The sequence below is a fragment of the Plectropomus leopardus genome, chromosome 5, assembly GCF_026936395.1.
Source record: "Plectropomus leopardus strain MGB_pleo_1.0 chromosome 5, ASM2693639v1, whole genome shotgun sequence".
NCBI classification, from domain to species: Eukaryota; Metazoa; Chordata; class Actinopteri; order Perciformes; family Serranidae; genus Plectropomus; species Plectropomus leopardus.
Genome location: NC_142180.1, coordinates 27,561,467 through 27,578,698, shown reverse-complemented (window position 1 = coordinate 27,578,698; position 17,232 = coordinate 27,561,467). Strand labels below are relative to the sequence as shown.

At 38.5% G+C, this 17,232-nt stretch overlaps 1 protein-coding gene across 1 annotated transcript in view; it reads right to left on the bottom strand.

Moving 5' to 3' along the window:
* Positions 1-17,232, bottom strand: part of lingo3a (leucine rich repeat and Ig domain containing 3a) — a 51,615-nt gene that overhangs the window by 7,318 nt on the left and 27,065 nt on the right. The gene's annotated exons all lie outside the window — the stretch shown is intronic.

Genomic DNA, 17,232 nt, shown 5'->3' with positions numbered 1-17,232 from the left:
TGTCGCTGAACAATCCAATCTGGATCCTATAGCACCGTATGTCCTACTATAGTGTCTCTGCCCAACAAGGTCACTCGCTGTAGCAGAAGGCTACGACTCAGTGCATCACAATAGCTCCGTCCATCACATCATCTGCATAAGTCTCTGAGGCATGAGGCTTATCATGAGAGGAGCCTGACCTGCCTATGGGTTTCATATGACACACACGGATATACACACACATGCACGATTCCACCCCTCCGTCTGCTGGTAGTTGTTGGCAGCAGAGCAGTAATCCTTTTATAAACCCATTGTGAAATACCAGCGAGTCGGATGGAAAGTAACTCCAGAGAACATATCCCATAACGTTGTCATTACTGAGTGCTGAGGCTGCCGGTGCGTTAAAACATATTGAGAGGACACTGTGCACCGTGACTTTAAGCGGTTTACACATCAGGAGGCCACCAACCTACAAAAGGTGCTGGTTATGTCACTGGATTGGCATGAAGAATGTGCTCGGTGATATACTGGGCCTCATGCAGGAAACCATATACCCACAAATTTTCTTTTATTTTTGTTTGTATCCATGATTTGTTTTCATTTTGTAACCACACACCACTGTTTCCGTAAGTTTTAAATGTGAAGACTATAAAGAATGCATGTATATCATATAATCACGGTGACATTTATGTTTTAAAATAATATGGTGAATATTACTAAATTCATAGGCTAAAGAAATACAATCGATCCCAGTTACTGTAATTCCGGTTTCTGTGTCCCTCTGCTGACCAGTGGTTGAATGTAACTAAGTGCATTTACTTAAGTACTGTACTTAAGTGCAAATTAAAAGTACTTCTACTTTACTTTTATTCTTATGCCACTTTTTACTTGTACTCCTGTACACTACATCTCAGAGGGAAATATTGCACTTTTTACTCCAAAAAAAATATTTGATAACTTAAGTTACTTTACAAATAAGATTTTTTGCACAAAAACTCAAGAAAATAAACAAGTGGAGCTGAAACTATAAGTCAATTCATTGGAGAAATAATTAGCAACTATTTTGACAATTGTTTAAGTCATTTTTCTTGTAAAATATTTCATGATTCCAGCTTCTATAACATGAGTACTTACTGCTGTTCCTTTGAATTATTTTAATTAATTGGATTTATTGATTTTATTTACATTACTCTGCATTGAGTATTTTTACTTTTAATACTTGAATATTTTCCTGATTTTACTTACATACTTATAAAGTGTGGTACAAGCACTTTTATTGAATACTTTCTTCACTACTGCTGCTGACACAGCATTTACAGCATCACAAATGTTTTGCCGTTGCTGGGTTTTGGATTTTCCTGTAACACCAGTTTTTATAACCGGGATGTTGATTTTACTATTGAAGTTGTTGAAGTTCCTCATAATTCAACACGCATGGGTAAAGAGCAGATTTGGACGGTTAAGATCTTTTGGTGCATCTGGAGTTGAGTTCTCTCGTTTTTTCCTCGTAACAGAACATTTAGAGGAAGATATAAGAGAAATTTAAGAAGTGTTTGCTGCATAATGTCAATTGTTCCCCTTTTTTTAGCCACTAACCATCATTTAAAAAGAAAGTCTATGACTGTTAAAAATAGAGATGGTGTTAAAATTCCTGCCTACTACTATTACAGATGACTTCATAATTCATTTAATAACCCTCACCTCTACACGTGTTCCAATTTACAATTCACCCTGGCTCAGAGATTAATATTCCCATTAACCAGTCTGCCACTGAATGAAATTAACTATCTGACATTGCAAGCAGAAACTGTCTGACAGAAGACAGGCTTAAAACGAGCAAAACATGGTCAAAAATGAGTCAAAGACACTTAATATGAATATTTAGGATTTGCACAAACCCATTAGTAGAATCAAAAAAGACAATGTGGTAGACAACGATGCACGCTGCCAACACCCCACGCATGAATACATGGGTCAGACATAGCAGTCTGACACATAGCCTTTCAGTCTGCACACTTTGTGTCACTCATTGTAGTCTAACAAGGACCAACTAGAAAAACTAAAGCTCTGTCTGGGCCCAGAGGCAGTGCTTGGGTTTTAGTTGATGCTTTATAAATGGAAAACACATGGTAGCTCAGGGATAGCTAAATTTAGTACTTTGCCAATTTGTTACTCCACTCCCATATTTTTTTATTTTTTAAAGAATCAAAATTGATCCATTCCACACATTCTTCTTCCTTGTCAAAGCCTGGTGCCTACATTACCCACAATGCAAGAATGTTGCCAGTTTGGATTATATATTTGGGCTTGTGTAACCTTCAGCTGCTAGCCTCAACCAGAGACAGGGACAGAGCTCCAGTAAACTCACTTCTTTTTAGCACCAAATCTCCAGATACTTTCATTTTCAAACTTCAGTCTTCAGCACTGACACAGAGCTGACTCTAGTGACACATCACATGAAGCAATTTAACAACTCTGCAAAGCACAACAATGCAATTTGTGAAAAAAGTCTGTTTACAAAACCTGTAAACTGGCTTCAAAGTGTAAAATCAGTCCTTTAACATCACTAAAGTCGGTGTCTGAACATATCTTTGGCATGAAATTGGCCATACAGTATATGAATCATGCTTCACTTTTGTTAAAGTAGGTGTTTTGGAGGTTAAGGTTTAAAAAAAAGTTCACATTCAAAATACACCACATGCACACTGATGTCATGATCTTAACCTCTGTTAGTCATTGAGTGGACTTTCTTCCACCTATTGGATGCAAATATTTTAAAAACTAAAGTTTCATAGTTAAAAATGTACTTTCTGTTGCTGCTTACTGGATTGCAAATCATCACATCTGCTGGTGCCGCAAACAGAGCGTACTATTTCCAGGTGTTTGTAATATTTGTTCTAATCTGCTTCTATGAAGTCCATTCATTACACCAGCTACTTGATCATTTATTTTATATTCTGTACTCTGGTGTCTTACTTCTTACATCTTCTTCTTCCACTTCTTACAGTGACTGACAAGTTGTCAACGATTAAGTTAATTTTCAAATAATTCGATAATCAATTGAGTGGTTTAAGTAATTTTTAAGAAAAAAAGTGGATTTTTTTTTTTTTTAAATTCCATCTTCTTAAATGTGAATATTTTCTGGTTTCATTACTCCTCTATGCCAGTAAATAAAATAAGTTTTGTTTATGGACAAAACAAGACATCAGGACGTCATCATTCATAGCCAAAATACCTAATCAATTAATTGAAAAAGTAATTGACTGATTAATTGACAAAGAAAATAATCAGAAGTTGAAGCCCTAAATCAGTGACAATTAAAGTTGAGAAGATATTTCTGAACATATTAACTTTAAAAAATGTTTTTCCATAAACAGCAGGTGGTCAGTGACTGTAATAGTATCCACAAACTCCCTCCATCGCCCAACACCCACCGCCCCCCCAGTCCACTTTTAAAAAAGTCATTCACGTGGCCGCGTTTCCAGACCCATATCTGGTAGCAGTCATTCACGAACAAGCCCAGAGGCTCCCGGTCAGCTGATGCACCACAGGTCAACAGCAGGTGGACGGAGACGAGTGCACTCTAGTATATACAGCGTGATCCTCCCCTGTGGGCAAAGGCAGCTCCACACAGAGCTGCTGTTGTCCAAGAGTCCACTATTTGTTTTTAGGAGGCTCATGTCAAAAATAACTGCTGTACTCTTTCATTTCCAACCAGAAGCACAGCAATGCTCTTCCCTGCTGACTCTCGGCTGATGAAGGTGTCAGAGGGCAGAGCAAAGGCTGATTTGGGCTGCAGAAGCCAAGCCATCTTAACACACATTTTACAAACAAGACAGACAATCGACAGACATTCAGAAACAGAGCTGCCAGGCCAGAAAAACACGGCATGTTCTCTCTAGATATGGTTATGTAACAACAAGATGTTTTCATAATATAACACAATGTTTTTCATGATATAACAAGGGACTTTTCGTGTTATAACAAAAGTTGTTTTCAAGTTTCTTGTTATAAGAAAATAATTTTCACAATTTTACAAGATGTTATAGCAAGATGTTTTCATGTTATGACAGGAAACTTTTCTTGTTATAACATAAAAACATCTTGCAAAAATGTGAAAAATATCTTGGTAAAACAAGAAAAGTTTTTTTTCTAACAAAAAAAGAGTATTGCTATTTCTTGTTATAAGAAGATCATTTCACAATTTCACAGGATATATTCATGTTAGAGCAAGATTTTTTTTAAACAAACAATATATTTCATCTTACAACTACAACCATTTCTTGTTATACCATGAAAACATATTATTATAACACGACAATATCTACAAATGTGAAAAATGTCTTGATATAACAAGAAAGTTTTCATATTACCTGATACTGATCTATTTTTTTCAGCCCTTGCAGTTCTAGGTTTCCATACAGACTTGATAAAAGCCCTCAAAGCTTCAAAGAACTACATCACTAAAATAAAGTAAGTGTTGCTTCTGCAGCATCTGTGCTGCTAGAATGAAGCACAGCTTTTGCACGGCTTTGTTCTGTAAACCTCCGTCCACAAAAAATCAAAGGTGCTGCTGACAGGAAGGAGCTGTTTCTACTGAGAAAAGAGTGACTGAAAAACACCTTCGCTCATTTCTCTCATTGCATTTGTACTTGAGTAATGTTCAGTTAAGTTCAGTTATGTAAAAGCTCGTCTGTGAAGTCACAGGATGTTCACCAGGCCGAGCTGCACCAGCTATGTGTCTTGCAGGCAGAATCAATATGCAGCTCTGATATAAACTGCAATGGTAGGATCAGCTGCGAAAGGACAATACTGTAGGTGTCTCACGTTGTCATGGAGACGCCTGCACCATCTCTCCCCTTCCCTGCTTCACTCTCTTTCTCCATACCTGGCTAAAACATACCTGTCCACTAGTCGCCTCAGCAAGTTTCCCGCCTCTGCACGCTGACTTCACCTGAATGTCACCAGCAGCCACCTGCCTCCACAGCTCCTGCTCACGTGATTATAGCTCTTCAGGTGATATCTCGGCTGTTTCTTTTTCATGCATATCACAGATAACTAATATTAACCAGTCGCTGTGTCTTCTTTGCTGCATATTGGTGGTCCTGCTTCCTGTCACCTGGTGCCAAAAAGTGACCAAAGACAGATTGCTATTGTCTGTAACTCACAAACAGATGCATTATATATGAAATCATTGTCAGTATATACTGTGCACACATCCAGTAGCATTAGGCAAGAGGTCAGTTTTCTTTATCTTATCATATGGTTGCCAGGCAACATTTACTCATCCAGTACTTTCTATTAGAAAAAAAACACTGCCTGAAGTGATGTTCTATTCTGGAGATGCCTCAATATTTATACACAAGGAGGGGAATTGATTGAAGCATCTATTTTTTTTTTCTGGTAAAAGTGTTCTGCTGTTTAGATGCACACGTTTTATACATTTGGGCATCTCAGGTGTCAAACGGTCAAATTTTAAATGTAATGACTTTATGAGGTCAAAGGGATTAAAGAGACACTGCAAGCACATCATCAGATGGTTTGTTATGGCCCTAAAGTTCATGAAGGTTTTACAGATTTGTTACTTAAAGGGTGTAGAATCTGGTCATACTGAGCTAGGAGGCTGACCATTTTCACAGCAGACATTTTGACTTTGTCATTGTAGGAAAAACACAGGTAATATCATTAGCAATGGCTCCTGTTAAACAGTGGTACAGTGAGTCCCTATATACAGTATATGACGACAGGGCCCTCAAATGAGATACTGAAGGAGCTAAATGAAATTCAGCCATCATTAAAGGGGACCTATCATGCTTGTGCACATTTTTTCTCATTTACATAAAGTTACAATTTTGGATGTTCATATTAAAATTGGCCAAAGTTAAAAATAACAATGATAACAATTTAAAAGTAATCCCTGCGAGTAAAAAAAAAACTTCAGGCTTTAAACTTTTCTGAATACTTGGTCATGATGGTCATCTTTTCCAGGCACGCTGCTGCAAGTGCCTAACCTACACTGCTACATGTATCTACATGCTAACATCAGAGAAACATGTGACCACGATTGCAAATGTTGATAATTTCTCCCTGATTTTGGATCATATTTATTTTTGATGTGCAGAAGCTATACTGGTGATTATTTATGGCAGAGATGCTCTTTATGACTAATTTCTTATGGACCACTCTTTTTTTAAGATTTACTGAGTGAGAAAACACACCGAAAACAGTCAAAACAAAGCACAATTGAATCAATATATTTAAACATTGTCCATAGAAATACTGTGTATAAGGGCCATTTGAGTTAATCACATTTTTTTTGTAACCAGATTGTATTTTAAGTATGCAGCAATAACATTTGTTGAATATAATATTATTTTGAAAAAGAAATAAATCATTGGGGAACAGCTTTTTCACAGGGTAAAGGTCTTAAAAAATTAATTATAAGAACTTTTACCCAACTTGCTTTTCTGGTGCAGACTAGTTAGGGCAGCATTGTTTAATCTACTAATCAAGCAAATCCCTACTTTACATTAGAAAGTGCTGCTATGCTCCTATACAGTCAGTTCCCGACTGCAACAGTGGTGCAGACAAGCTAACATACAAAAGACCCAGAAACATTAACCAATCAGAGCAGACAGGGCTTTTTTGGGAGGCGGGCTTAAAGAGACAGCAGCTAAAACAGCTCAGATAGAGGGTGAATATACTGTAGATGTTCCAGCACAGACAATATGAGGAAAATAAAATGTTCTAGCAAAAACCCAAAATACAAGAATGAACCTGGAAATGAGCATAATCAGTCCACTTTAATTTGCTCATTTACACCTGAGCTTTTCCTACAGTGACATGTCAAACTGCCCGCTGTGAAAAAGGCATTTGAGCAGAGCCAGTGTCTCTTTAGGGCCATACCATAAACCTCTTTATATGTAACAACTGAATTTTCCCAGAAAAGAACAATTAAGAGAAAATGTGACCTGTAACTTGTGACAAACACTAACATAACATAGACATGTTGGAGCCCAAAATATACTTCTGTGAAATCACAACAGTCTGCTTAAGCACTGCCAACACGTGGGATGTCTTCCACTACTACAGAGAGACTCAAACTGGTCTGTCATGGCAGTGAAAGACAGGAGGCGAACACAAATCAAAAGTGAAGGCCTATTGTTTTTTGTCTGCTTTTGAGATGCTTGAATCTGCAGCTAACACTTGCATTGTGATACAAATTTTGGGTGACATGTTTGCAACAAGGAACAAATCCATGTAGCCTGAAGCATTCAAACACTTAAAAGGGTGTTTCTGCCTTAATAAAAGCCACAGTACAGAAATCCTCTTCTGTCATATGATTCAATGTTCTGTTACACGTTCTGGAGTGGAAGCTATTATTTCCATTAGTGAATACTACAGTATGAACAGTAGTCATTTTATTGAAGAAAAGCGTAATATCTCATGTGCACATGAATAACTCACTGCTGCGTGAAACAGCCAAATTACAATATTCAGTACACGTCTAGTAATGGCATTCGTGTGCAGTGATTGCCATGGTATCAACAGTCTTTATTCATGAGCTGATAGAAACAACTGGGAATATGATGCTATTAAAATTTCATTAAAGAGAGAAGCTGTTGTTGATGCCCCTTTTTTCATGATGTCGTACAGTAAATAGCAGCTGCTGATGCAAACAGAGTCGATGATTAGTTGCCAGTGCTGCTATGTCACTTGTTCCTGAATGCGCCGTCTCGTCTAGATTAAACTTTAGCGGAGCCAAAAGAGAATTCCTGAGCTTGTCCTTAATCAAGCCACTGTTTCATTCAGTTCATGTTTAATCTTTATTTTTTTAAAGACTAGTTTCAGATTTGATCATATGCAAGCTGCTGGATGTCTGCTTTTTTTTGGTCCTCCACTTTGGTTCAGACTGAAATATCTCAGCAACTTTTGGAAGTGTTGCTACATTTTTTTTAGATATTGTTAGATGCTATAATGACTTTGGTAATTTACAGACTCAGTGGCCTCGCGACTTTGGTATATTGAAACAGCTGCTTTGCTTTGCATGAAGAAAAGTGTCAATTTACATTTGTATTTATGAGTTTTTCTTTTTCTTTTACAAAAAAATAGCATAGCATACTAGCACCCTAAACTAAGATGGTGAAAATGACTTCACCTCCTAAACATGTGCATTTAGCCTAAAGCACTATCTTACACCCGACACACAGTGCACACAGAGCATTGTAACTGTCATTTCTTGTTTCAAACCAAAGCAGCTGCGTTGTTTGCGTATTGCTTTTTTGAGGCAGCAGAAAGTGACTGCGCTATAAACAAAGAAAAACATGAAGTTAAGTCAGAATGGTGGAGTATTTTTTCTACTATTTAAAAACGCATTATTCAGATAGTAAGATGCTTGTTACACACACGTATGGGTTGTAGGCGGGTGAAATAATGCATAATTAATAAGGTAAATATTGTTTGCGTTCTCTAAAATGTGGACATACTAGAAGGCAGAGCAGAGCTGTAGAGCTGCTGCCTGACTCCCCATAAAAATGAAACTGTGCACACTGATGATTTCAGAAGCTGAAAGTTAAGTTTTCTCTGTCATGTTTATAACTAGTTTCTAGTTTTGCTGCTTAAATGTCCCAGGATATTTGCTGCAGTGACATTACTGCTCTCACTGCATTACTCTCAACAGAAATCCACTCGCTTCTCCAATGTGCAAAATCTACCGTGTAAATAATAGTGCACTGGGCTTTGAATGGAAAAATGGGAGACGATACTGATTAGCTGAATTAATGTCACACCCAAACACACTTATGATTAATTAAAGGGGCTAAATACTGCCCTTTTACCCCATTGCAACTTACTCTGCACCCAGATTATTTGCTGTTTAACAAGCAAAAGTGGAGTTGGACTCACCCTATAAATGCACTTTAGACCATGCACTATAGATGGTTTAAATAGGACTTGCAGTCTTATTTAAGAGAACATTATCATATAAGATAATTCTAATAATAAATATGAAAATATTATAACGATGATAATTGACTAAACTGATGTCCTCTTAATTACAGTTGGAGTATAATCATTTAACTGCCTGAGTGTTAAGCAATCATCTAAAAATTACAGTCAACCATTTCTGCTCAGGTTGCCAGGTGTCCTTTCTCTGCAGCTACAGTCAGCGTGGGCTCACAGTCTGTAAAGTACAGATGGCAGAGTGGGTGACCCGGTGTTCATGTCTTCTCTGACCGCAGCCCAATTACCGTCCAAACACTGCAGATACCCAGTGAGTTAAAAATGAAGTGAGAGAAGTGTGGCTTTCAAGTGAAAAAAAAGACAGGTTAGATAGCAACAGAGTCAGATTTAGACAGTAAAGTGGGCTGTGGAGCTGCAGGGGCAGGGGGCTCAGTGAAATGTTCTGCCACCTCTCTGCCCCCTCCTCCTCTCACCACCTCTCCCCTGCACAAATGGCTACACCATTTATTTCTGAGACTACCCTTACTCCAGCGCTACCTCCTCTCCTGCCTCTTTTTGCCATTAGGGGCTTGAAAGACAGTGAATTACACTAATGGGCCTTATGCAAACGCTGTCCTTCTCCGTTATTCAAAATAATAGATCGTGAGGCCCCCACATGTTTCGACATGAGGGCATTAGGAATGGATCAGACAGTGGGCACCGTTGACGCTCGGCCAAATCGTACACATTAAACACGCACACGCCCTGTTAATGTATGCATAAAGCTCACTGCAGAGCAATGACTGTCCGAGCTCTGATGTATAAGGATAAGAAGGTGACTATTAGGCTTGCAAATCTTAAGCCCTTTCCTTAATCGATAATTGGTCAAATTAACAATCAGTTAATTGATTAATTGTTAAGAAAATAATACATTTTTCTCCATCCATAACAATACCAAAATACCAAATGTGTTTTTTTCCCTAAATCAAAACTCACAGCAACTGGCAATTTCATAAAATGATATTACATAATGTGACTAAAAGAAACATGAATAAAACTTTCATACATTATCACATCTGCAAACATGATTTCTGCCTGTCATGTTGTGATAACGTTCCTCGCCATATTGCCAAGCTCTAGTCTATCTCAGAATTCCCGAATGAGGCTGTTGCTATAACTGCAATATGACAATACTGCGCAAGTGATAAGCTGACCGCAGGAGATGTTAAGCAACTGCCACAACTGCTATTTTTGTTTTTTTTTAATGGGAGCACTGTAAATTTACACTATGCTACAAAGCATCAGCATGACAAGGCACTACTTAAGATGTAAATATTTAAAAACACGTCAAGAAATCTATGGGCACTGTAGCTTTTAACAAACATTACTCTCACAGAAGAAAAAAGTGCTCTTGTTTGGGACTATTTTCAGCCATGGACTAAAGCACATTTAGTGCTGCAGTGAGTGTTTCCGGCAGCAAGACGGTGAATGTGGGATGGACTGAAAATAAATTACAGTGTTCCTTTTAATCATAATGAAGAAACATTGCAGCCACAGTCACGGTGTGGCTGATTGATGTGTTTATAATTGTTTCTGGACAACAATGAGGCCTTAATGCACAAAGAAATGAGCTATATCTTGCTTTGGATACATTTTTGGTTGGATTTTTTTCTTTTCATGGGATTTGCTGATCCTTTATCCTTTAAAGTCATGGAAATTGACATTTAAAAATTCACCATGATGTATAGTATTGTTCACAAGCATCTTTATCCCTGAACAGCTCTATATAAGAGCCTCCAAATACATGTATCTCTCTGTCTTTGTCTCTCTCTCTCTATATATAGATAGATATACATGTGTTATCTATAGCAAGAAAGGTCCTGGGAATTTCCAGAACAGAGGGTGAAACTGCCAGACCGATAATCATGCTGCAGGTGTCGGACACAGCTGACAAATGAGCAGGTCAGGAAACATGTTTGAGAGTGTGTAGGAGTAGCTAAGCGCTCTCCAAAAGGCACACAGAGGCACAACATCCACAAATGCTCCTCAAATGGCTGCTCACACTGATTTCAACCATGCCCACTCACTGCGCTTTACATAAGCGCAAACTGTGTGTGTATGTGTGTGTGTTCCCACCAGAGAAAAACACATTACTCATGTACACCGAGGGAAGCCATCGTCAGTGTCCATCAATCCGTGTAGGGAGACCCTGAAGCCCCTGGCGGTGCATGGTCCAGGGAACACACGCATACTCACACAGGCCATTACACACACTCACGCTCACCTGATGAGAGAAACATGCATACTGAGAGACAGAGAGAGAAAGAAGTTGCTTGTTCCCTTTTATGACCCTGTAACATCCACCTTGCAGTCTGGTGATGGATCGTTAGTGCGGGCAGGGCTGTGCCACCCGCCACAGGCAAGGACACCCAGTCGCTGGGTGGAGAATAGAAGCTGGGGTTACCGATGTGAAGTATGCACGCGTGTGTTTACATTACTATATACTTTATGTATTAGACCAGCAGCTGTAGACACTGAGATGACCGGAGAAGTCAGAAAAAGATGGATGAGCAGCGTCACGCGCAAACAGTCCACTTCTTTGATGTGGTTTTGTCCTCCGGCCCTGCATAATAGAACCGCCGCTGTTAACTAATCACACATGTCGGAAATTTCCATAACACCATCATTACATGCAGATTCATACGAAACACTATTTTTTAAAACTGCCAAATGGGACTTTAATTATAATAATGGATAACAGTGAGATTCTTAAATTGTGCTTCTGTCCTATGCAAAGCATGAGCAGCAGTGAAACTAAAGGACACAAAAGGGTGATTAAGAATGTGTCTTGCCATGTGCCATGAATCTTTAATGAGAGAGAACTGTTTCAGGGCTTATGAATGTAAAGGCTTCTACGAACAGGAGCTAAATAATTGAGGATGTTATGCTGCATGGTCATGTCCCACTGACATGGAGACTTTGACCTTACCTGGAGCAACGACAGCCCCAAAGACATAGAGGGACCAACACATGATACTCTCATATCTCCTATAATAGCACTGATAAACATCATGGAGCTACCTGACCGATGGCAGATAAACAACACCTCAGTCATACAATTATACAGTAACTGATTCTCCACTTATAATCATTTATATGGAAAATATTTTGGCTGAAGGGAGATGCCATAAATGTGCGCACATGACTGTGTGTGCACCAAGAGGAAACCTCCGAGGCTGAAAAATGAGGCCAAAGTGAAAGTGCCAAAAAACTGGACTTCATCAAATGGCCACTTGAGGCTGGCTCCAAAACAGAGTAAATCCCCATAGACCTCCATGTTAAAATGCCTAACTTCATGTTATATTTGGTCGCATTGTTGCCAGCTGCAGACAACTGTTTGAGACCAACAAACAAAAACTGGTTTTCTTTAGCAAGACATCAGCGGCATTTCCAGCTGTGATTGTGCCACCGAAAGACGGCATTTTCAGCCAAAGTAAAACATATTTTCTGACCATAACAAGTGGTTTTGTGCCTAAACCTAACAACAGTATGGTTGAAATGTAACGTAATAACATTTCAAGTTTCAACATATCCGCTGCATAATACCCTACAATTGTTACATATCTGTTGTTTGCAGAAAAACACAAATCAAACATTTGGCAACAGCTATAAGCTCCCACTACCACAAATTCTCTCCCCAAGTTTAGCTGACCCATAAACTGACCCTAACCCCTTGCACTTTGACCTGACATGACGACATCATGTCAGATCGGGTGAATAAATTAAATTCGCACATTTAAAACAACTTTTTTTTCACATATAGCCTTGCAGGCACCTCATCATATGGGGTTCAAATCTTAAAACAAATGTTCAGATATCCAATCAGTTGTGGTAAAATCACTAAATATTTACAGACTGTCATGTTCCTTGCCTCGTCAATATGCTGCAGCAGCCTCAGCAACGACCTTTCCGCACCCATGCTTGCTATGCATAAACATTTGTGCTACATTTCAGTTTCAACCAAGGTCTAAAAAATAAAAAATTATGTTACACAACCTACCTCTTTCCATTTACTCATATGACTACAAAGAGCTGTGTGTTGCACGTCCTCCATCTTTTATAGACACAATAACCTCCTGTCACCCTGTAACATGTCCTTTATAAAAACAAACACATACGAAGAGAAAATCATCATCAAACATGAGGCACGTGAGCCGCCACACATTTCACAATAATCTGCGTCACGTTCTAAAAATAACATCTGTGCTAATGAGGTCATTAATCACATAAATTAATGACAAATGTGTATAACAAGGGCAATGTCGATATGAATTTCCCTTCTTTTAAGCACCTTAGAGTCATAACAGGTTTTGTTTTGTCCTCATTAACTTACAGTTTTATGCAGGAAGGTGCTCCAAAATCTAATCAGATCATCTGGTCGTCAGGGGGAACTCTGGGATGAATTGTTCTTTAGTTGCTGTGTTCAAAATCAAATTATTATGCAACACGCCAGGAAAATCTGCAGTGTAATTCTTCGTTTCTTTCCTTCAAATAAAACTTTTCAACTAAAGTGTTAAGTGTTGTAACATTCACTGTAATGTACGCTCTATTTTTCCAAGCTGCTCTATCTTTAGACCCGGCTATGCTTATTGTAGTGTTTGCAATTTTAAATCTGTATTTTTTGCAAAGGTTGTATAATACTTATGGATAATTGTTTCACCATGAAAAAGTGTTCTGACTATTTTCTAAAGCATCAGCTTGAGTAGGCTGAATCAGATCTGTGTTCGATACCTGTTCCAATTAAAGTGTATCCTAGGATCGATAATAAACCTCATTCCACTTGAATCAGTCTTAATTAAATCAGTAAATTTCAGGTTAATAGGAGAACAAGGTGACTGACTCACTATCAAGTATTGACACTAATTGATCAGACAGAGGCAAATTCATTACAGAGGATACCAGTTTCATCAATAACTGTAACAACAACGGACCAGAATGTATCTTTGGGACGTGTTCAAGTTCTGGGAATTGTAAGCGATCAATGAACTAAGAAATATTTACAGAAACACAAACAGGCACATGGCCGAGGTGAAAGTGGCAACAACCAGAAGGAAACTAATAACATAAAAATAATCCTTGTGAGCAAAGGCCTCAGGCGTCAGACCATTCTGAGTTCTCGGTTTAAAAGCGGATCTCATCTTGCCACAGACTTCTTTATATGGTCATCTACTCCAGGTGTGCTACTGGTTACATTACGTCGCCTGCACTGCTACATGTAGCTTTATGCTAATGTCGGGGAAATATGTAATTTCGTTGGCCCAAAGTTTTACATCTCTCCTCAATTTCACACCCTATTCATCCTGGAACATGGCCAGTTGTCAAGATCAAGATCACAGTCTTGATCTTGCTATACTCCATAGTCACCCCCAGACGGCAAGTACCCGTCTACATGCTAACTTCAGGGAGACATGTCAACTTGGTAGACAATGTGGTTAATTCTTCCTCTGTTTTATAACATATTCCCGAAAGATTTTGTTTTAAAATACATTATGGGTTATATTTTGCAGTAGAAAGTGAATCGTGAATAATCATTTACCAGCTGAAAGTACAATGCTACATGTAGCTACATGTTAACACGTTACATTTCCCCCTCTGGGAAACAGGTAAACTTAGCAGCCAGTGTTGTTACTTTCTCTTAGACTTTTGATCATATTACAGCAGGAACGTGTCCAGTTGTAAAGTTTTGGTTCAGGAACAGTCAAAGGTAATTTTACAAACCAATAATCATTGTAGAAGGTGCCAATATTCTCGATTACAGTCATTCCTGCAAGTACACTGCTACATGGAGCTACATGGCAACATTAGGGAAACGTAATCTTTGTTTGCTGATGTTGTCAATTTGTCTCAGATTTGAGATCGTATTCTTGGTGGAACATGGCTGATTAGAAAGATTATGATCTATAAGCTTTTATTGGTGATTTTTTATGGATGGTAGAAATTGCAGCTATCCTCTGTTACAGTAATTTCTCTGACTACAATGACAGTGCAGAGATGCAGCTGGTGAAACTCTCCAAGGGAAAACAATAACACAGCCGAGAGTGCAAACACCAAAGAACCCTAAATGTTGACCAATCAGAGTGGACTGGGCTCTATCAGGAAGAGGGCTTAAAGAGACAAGCACTAAAATGAAGCATTTCAGTCAGAGGGTGACTACAAGTGTTTCAGCACAGACAGTATGAGGAAAAATAAAGTGTTTTCAAATATTTAAGCATGTAAACATGTTCTAGCAAAAACCCAAAACACAAGTATGAACGTAAAAATGAGCATAATAGGTCCCCTTCAAGGCTACTTCATGGAAAACATCTCATACAAGTAATGTGAGAGGACAGGTGGGCCTGGGATGTCTTACAGACTCACAATCATTGCAGAGTGTGACCTGGTTTCTTTTTTATCAATTTGTACTGAGGCATGTCCACAGCTGGGTCAAAACAAATATTGGGGTTCCCACACAAACACAATCCAAACCCTCTAGCACGGTCAGTTTGAGTTAACACAAAGGGATCAGCGGCTCAAAAGAACATTAAGTTTGATGCCACTCTTTGAGGGGCCAAAGGCCGTCACTGTAATGCAGGGTGACACATCTTCCCCCGCTCGCATACACACACTCTGTGATGCCAGTGGAGGCGTATAGGACCCTAAGCAGTGTTTTGGTATCGACACATGACCTAACACACTTTCATTAGCAACGTTCTGTAACATTAATTCATTACTGTGCTCCATCAATTTAGGCCTATTACATGGGTGGCAGACTTATTTATCCTGTGCTTGTTTATTTCAAGGCCTCATGAGACTTGAGAGCTTACAGTGAATAGACTAATGATGATTAAAAAATCCAATTATAGTCATTAATGATTCACATCAGATATTTGATATTTCAGCATTGAGTGCTTTCTATTAAGTCAAAAGTCATTTTGATATGAGATATAATATTCCTTAAAGAAAATTGAGCTAAAAGTGACATTAAATTATAAAGCTTTCTGAATAACTCCAGGCAATACAAATAGCATAATAATTTAACCTTTTGGAAAATATTTTATTGACCTTATTCTTTGTCTGACCTTGGGCGCTTGAGCATCCCATCAACTTGTAATCTTATGTCTGTTTTATAGTCGAAATGTGATAACTTTGCTTAGTGGCACCAGCTTTATCATCCTTTAGTAGGTGCTTCCATTTGTGCACTATTTAAGCCTGCAGAGACAACTATTTATGTAAGTATTGTGCATATAATTCTGCAGCACAACATAAAAGTGCATGGCCAAAGATTATAAATAGAGTATTTGAGAAACCTCGAGGGTTGGGCAATTGGACAATATATCAATGAGCGACTGAGTACGATTTTTTGGGTTTGTCATTTAATTATGGTTATTTTTTGTCTGCCTCCAAAGATCAAGTGTGAGCCGATCAGCTAGCGCATTTTCACAGCTAATGTATGCTCCGAATTTAGGATTTATTTGGACCAAACCAGAGCTGTCGATTGTTGGAAAAGTGGACAGACCTACTAAGACAGTTTTAGTTTGTTTTATTTTGTTTCTGTTGAGCCTGAATAAAGTTCACTCACCAGTTTACAATGCCAACTCATACTGCTAGCACTAACCCAGAAGAACAGATACAACTTTGATAGAAGCGGAAGAGAAAAAAAAGGGCGGGGCAGCATAAGGTCGGTTCTATTCGTCATTTTGAAAGTGTTTGTATCACTTGTTTGAAATGAACAGTGTGTAGTATTCTTTTAAAGGAACAGTGTGTAAGATTTAGGGGTATTGGATTATCGGATAGGATTGCAGATTGCAACCAGCTGAAACATCTCCCATTCAGAAATCACCAGTGTTCAAGTGTTTAAGTGGAGACCACCTAGGTCTCGACCTAACAAACAAACCAGGTGATTAAAACCAGTTAGAATACTAAGTAAAGTAGTTTCACAATACAAATCAACGCTCTTTCAACAAACTTGTCGCAGAGGGGCTGCTAAATACGCTGGCTGCCGTGAAAACACGAATGGCCCTATTTAGAGTCAGTGACCCATTTGGAGATACTGTAGCAACATGGCAGTGCAGCATGGCGTTCTCCATGAACGAGGACCAGCTCTCTCTGTAGATATAACCAGCTCATTCTTCATTTGATTATGCAGTAATGGAAATATACTTATTTTATTCCATTTCTCCATTAAACCCACCTTACTCTGACACACTGTTCCTTTAAATAACAACCATGACTTTGAAACAAAACTGAAAAAAAAATATAGCAACATGCATTCAT